The sequence below is a fragment of the Leuresthes tenuis genome, unplaced genomic scaffold (genome assembly GCF_036924035.1).
Source record: "Leuresthes tenuis unplaced genomic scaffold, fLeuTen1.0.hap1 SCAF_6, whole genome shotgun sequence".
Classification (NCBI taxonomy): Eukaryota; Metazoa; Chordata; class Actinopteri; order Atheriniformes; family Atherinopsidae; genus Leuresthes; species Leuresthes tenuis.
The window spans coordinates 29479595-29484374 of record NW_027325360.1 but is presented as its reverse complement, the minus strand read 5'-3'; the positions used below and the strand labels follow the sequence as shown (position 1 = coordinate 29484374).

At 44.6% G+C, this 4780-nt stretch overlaps 3 non-coding genes across 3 annotated transcripts; 1 reads left to right on the top strand and 2 right to left on the bottom strand.

Moving 5' to 3' along the window:
- The first annotated feature begins 322 nt into the window (after nucleotides 1–322).
- On the top strand, nucleotides 323–436 carry LOC140310697 (U5 spliceosomal RNA). The gene has a single exon (XR_011916743.1). It is a non-coding gene; the product is annotated as a U5 spliceosomal RNA (small nuclear RNA).
- A 3248-nt stretch (nucleotides 437–3684) lies between these two features.
- Nucleotides 3685–3868, bottom strand: LOC140310392 (U2 spliceosomal RNA). Its single transcript, XR_011916468.1, has one exon. It is a non-coding gene; the product is annotated as a U2 spliceosomal RNA (small nuclear RNA).
- A 308-nt stretch (nucleotides 3869–4176) lies between these two features.
- Nucleotides 4177–4290, bottom strand: LOC140310538 (U5 spliceosomal RNA). The gene has a single exon (XR_011916597.1). It is a non-coding gene; the product is annotated as a U5 spliceosomal RNA (small nuclear RNA).
- Between the last annotated feature and the right edge of the window lie 490 nt (nucleotides 4291–4780).

Sequence of the window (4780 nt, the reverse complement as noted above, 5' to 3'; positions counted from 1 at the left end):
GAATGCGAAGTAGACTTTAACACGGCTATGGGAGCGAGCCGAGTGTGGGCTAACCGGGAGAATTGCTTGAAAGAAACGCGACACCGAATGAGCGATCAGAACAAAGCCTCAATACGGGATTCTCGTGGTGTTTTTGTTGCTGCCTTGTCTTTTGCACAGAGTAAAAGACAAGGCAGCCATCGAATAGGGCCCGATTGTTCCTAGTTGGTCAGCCGAGGAGCAGGGGGGGGGGGAGCAAGCGTCTCAACCAAGCAAAGCTCACCATGGGGAAGGTGGCTATGCCAACTAGCCTGATGCCCTGCTCCCGCAGTGACGGATAATCGTACTCTGGTTTCTCTTCATAACGTACAAGTCTTTTGCCTTTTACTAAAGATTTCTGTGGAGAGCAGCACTAATGAGTTGTTTCTATTTTTGGCAGGCTTTACCTTTGCGGGTGAAGCCCTTTCTGTCTGTGCAAAAGAAATCTTCTTACTGTGCAGAGTGACTTCTCTGAGTAGAGTCGCCTTACTTGTTGCGACTGTGCCGATGTTCGAAGCTGGAGTGCAAAGTTGTTGCTTGAATGGTGCTTGCTGGAGCGTGCGGGAGTGCAAAGTTATACCATTTAAAAGGGCTGAAGAGTGCTCAGTGCAGCGGGTGGGCGACACTCTGGCCACCTTGAAAACCGAGGTTACATCCACTACCAGGGGCAGCCCAAGTTCTGCCGCAAGTGTGGTGAGCATGGGCACCTGGTTGAGGCTTGTACCAAGGTGTTATGTGGGAAGAGCAGAGAAATTGGGCAAACTTTTGGAGAGTGTCCAAATGGCAGGAAATGTAATCTCTGTGGAGAATTAAATCACCTCTTCAGAGATTGCCCTAAATCTTTTGCCAACAAATTAAAGACGGTAAAGCCACAGTCAAGCCAACAAAGAGAAGGACCAAAGGGGGCAGTTGGTGAACAAAGTGAAGAGGTTGACCCAATAAATTCAAACTTCCCGCCAAAAGCTTGGATTGGAAGTGAGGAGCAAAAAGGGGAGGGGTCTGTAGAGGCCTCACCACTCAGTGTTGAAGTCTGTGAGAATTCACAGGCAGAGGGTGGAGCTACGCTAAATGAGGAGGAAGAGCAGACAGGTGAGTCTAGTGAAGATACTCACCTCCCCGAAGGTCAACAGCCAAAGAGGACGGCATCTGAGCCTCTGATTCCCCAGTTGTATCAGAGAAGAGGGGAAGGGTTAGGTCCCTTTCAGACAGTTCTTCAGTGGAAGAACCTAGAGTCTTCCCCTCCGACTCACCAAATGAGGTCTCCTTTTTAACTTCAGCTCTGCAATCAACCCCCAGGGACTCAAAGTTAAATGCAACATTGCGTCAGAGGCCAACACCGAGAGTCCGAAAAGGAAATATAGATCACCCTACTCACTTTTCACCTAAAGAAATGAAGGAAGAGCTAGTTTCCCAAGAAATAACCTGTGTGTAATTTGTTTTGATAACTTAGAAAAACGAAAATGACATACCTACTTTCCTTTATGCTTTTAATGGTTCTCACCTTCTCAACACTAAATGTGAGAAGTGTGAAATCAAAGACAAGAGCCCAGAGTATTTTATCCTTCTTAGACTCCATAAAATCAGATGTGTTTTTAATACAAGAATGTGGACTACCTTTTTTAAAAAACCATAGACAATGGGAGGAAATGTGGCCCCATTTATCGATATGGAGTGGCTCAAATCAAAATAAAAATGATGGTGTGGCCATTCTAATTAAAAATCCGCATGTTATGGTGAAAGGTAGCACAGTGGTGAGAGACGGACGGGCACTTTTAGCACACTTGAATTTTATGGGGCAAGACTTTAACCTCTTAAATATTTATGGTTTCAATGGAAAAAATGAAAGGTATGACCTTTTAGAAGATATACAGCTTTACATGCTAGGGCAAGTACCTTTAGTTGTAGGAGGGGATTTTAACTGTATCTTGAGCAGGAAAGATAGAAAAAGAGCAGGGGTAGATTTTAAAGTGGATAAGACTTCGATTTTACTTCAGGGCATATGCAGGGATTTTAAGCTTACTGACTGTTTTAAAACCATGCATCCCAGAGAGGAGGGCTTCACCTGGTTTAGTCATGATGGCACCAGAGCCTCTCGCATTGATTATTTCTTTACTAGAGATTGCCCACCCACTGATGTTAGATTAACCCCTGTTTTCTTTTCAGACCACCTTATGCTCTCCTGCACCCTTTCACCCCCTTCTGGTGTGACGGTAGGAAGTGGTCTGTGGAAACTCAACTGTTCCCTGTTGGAGGATGAAATCATAGTCAGTCAGTACAGGGAATGTTATAAAGAGTGGCAGACCCTTCAAGACCTCTACGAAACACATGCACAATGGTGGGAAATGGTGAAGGAAACGACCCAGACTTTTTTTAAACAGCAAGGTAAACGTAAAAAAAGGAAAGAGAATAGATGTATGATGGGACTACATAAACGCTTACAGCGCTACTTTAAACTAAATCAGTGTGGCATAGACTTTAAAGAAGAAATCAAAGATGTCAAAAAGGAAATGTCAGTTTCAGCAGAAATAAAGAGTAAAGGAATTTTTGTAAGAAGCAGGGAGCAGGAAATTGAGGAAGGTGAAAAATAAAGAAAGTTATAAATAAAAAGGAGTGTATTCAAAATCTAAAAAGAGAAGATGGGTTTTTAACAAAATCCACACAAGAGATGATTGAAACTGTACATACCTTTTATAGTAACATGTACAAAGAGAAACCAGTGCACTTGGAAACATCGGCAGAAATCTTAAAATTCGTTGACAAAACCGTAAAAGAGAATGCACACTTGACACAGAATTTTACTGCTTTAGAGTTAAAAAAATGCCTAACAGGTTTTAAGAGAAGTCGAGCTCCGGGTTTAGACGGGCTTCCTGCAGAATTCTATCTGACCTATTGGGACCTTTTATCATCAGACATTTTAGATGTTTTTAAAGATTTTGAAAAACTCGACCGACTGCCTGACAGTTTTAGAGTGGGAATAGTGACTCTACTTTATAAAAAAAATGATAAGACTGACCTAAAGAATTGGAGGCCCATCACACTTTTAAACTTTGACTGTAAACTTTTTAGCAAGGTTTTAGCGACACGGATGTCCTCTGTTTTAGAGGAGGTAATTCACCCAGACCAAACTTGTGCCATCTCAGGGAGACAACTCACCGACAGCCTCGTACTGATTCGAGACATCATTGATTACGCTAGAGACAGAAACACCCGGCTTGTCATCTTAAATTTAGACTTTGAAAAAGCATTTGATCGGGTCTCGCATCAATATCTCTTTCAGGTGTTGCAGCCATCGAAAAGGGCCCGATTGTTCCTACTTGGTGAGCTTTGCTTGGTTGAGACGCTTGCCCCCCCCCCCCCCCTGCTCCTCGGCTGACCAAGTAGAAACAATCTATTCGATGGCTGCCTTGTCTTTTACTCTGTGCAAAAGACAAGGCAGCCACAAACACCACGGGAACACCGTATTGAGGCTTTGTTCTGACCACTCATTCGGTGTCGCGTTTCTTTCAAGCAATTCTCCCGGTTAGCCCGCACTCGGCTCGCTCCCAGAGCCGTGTTAAAGTCCACTTCGCATTCACTCTCTTTTCTCAGCAGATTAAAAGAAAGTTTCATCTTGGGCTCCCTGAAACTTCCATCCTGCACCGCTGTTTGCTTTTTCACAAGAGCAGAGGAGAGCGCACCGTTCCCAGCGGCACTGCAGTACCGGGTCGAGGCTTGGAGTGAACGGAGCAAGCTTCTTTTTCAACTCCTATTCTTAAAAATCCATTTAATATGTTGTCCTCGTATAGAGGACATATTAAACTGATAAGAACAGATACTACACTTGATCTTAGCCAAAAGGCCGAGAAGCGATAACTGTCCACTGTTTCAGGTCCGAGGGCCCTTGCTGGCACAATGCGCACTTGTAGCAGTGTTCTTTTTATGGCCATAGGTGGCCAGAGTGTCACGTTGCACCTCCGCCCACCCGCTGCACTGAGCACTCTTCAGCCCTTTTAAATGGTATAACTTTGCACTCCCGCATGCTCCAGCAAGCACCATTCAAGCAACAACTTTGCACTCCAGCTTCGAACATCGGCACAGTCGCAACAAGTAAGGCGACTCTACTCAGAGAAGTCACTCTGCAAAGTAGCAAGATTTCTTTTGCACAGACAGAAAGGGCTTCACCCGCAAAGGTAAAGCCTGCCAATAATAGAAACAACTCATTAGTGCTGCTCTCCACGGAAGTCTTTAGTAAAAGGCGAAAGACTTGTATGTTATGAAGAGAAACCAGAGTACGAGGCTAGTACAGGCTAGTTGGTATAGCCACCTTCCCCATGGTGAGCTTTGCTTGGTTGAGACGCTTGCCCCCCCCCCCCCCCCCCCCCCCCCCCCCCCCTTGCTCCTCGGCTGACCAAGTAGGAACAATCGGGCCCTATTTGATGGCTGCCTTGTCTTTTACTCTATGCAAAAGACAAGGCAGCAACAAAAACACCACGAGAATCCCGTATTGAGGCTTTGTTCTGACCGCTCATTCGGTGTCGCGTTTCTTTCAAGCAATTCTCCCGGTTAGCCCACACTCGGCTCGCTCCCATAGCCGTGTTAAAGTCTACTTCGCATTCACTCTCTTTTCTCAGCAGACTCTTGGGATTTTATCTATAAAATGAATTCCTTCACTCAAACTATGTGAAAACTGCTTTGTCCTTAATATTTACCATGTCTAGAAAGATTTAAACAAAAAAAACAACGTTGTACTTTGCAGTAAAAGAAAGAGCAAATCTAAAGTTTC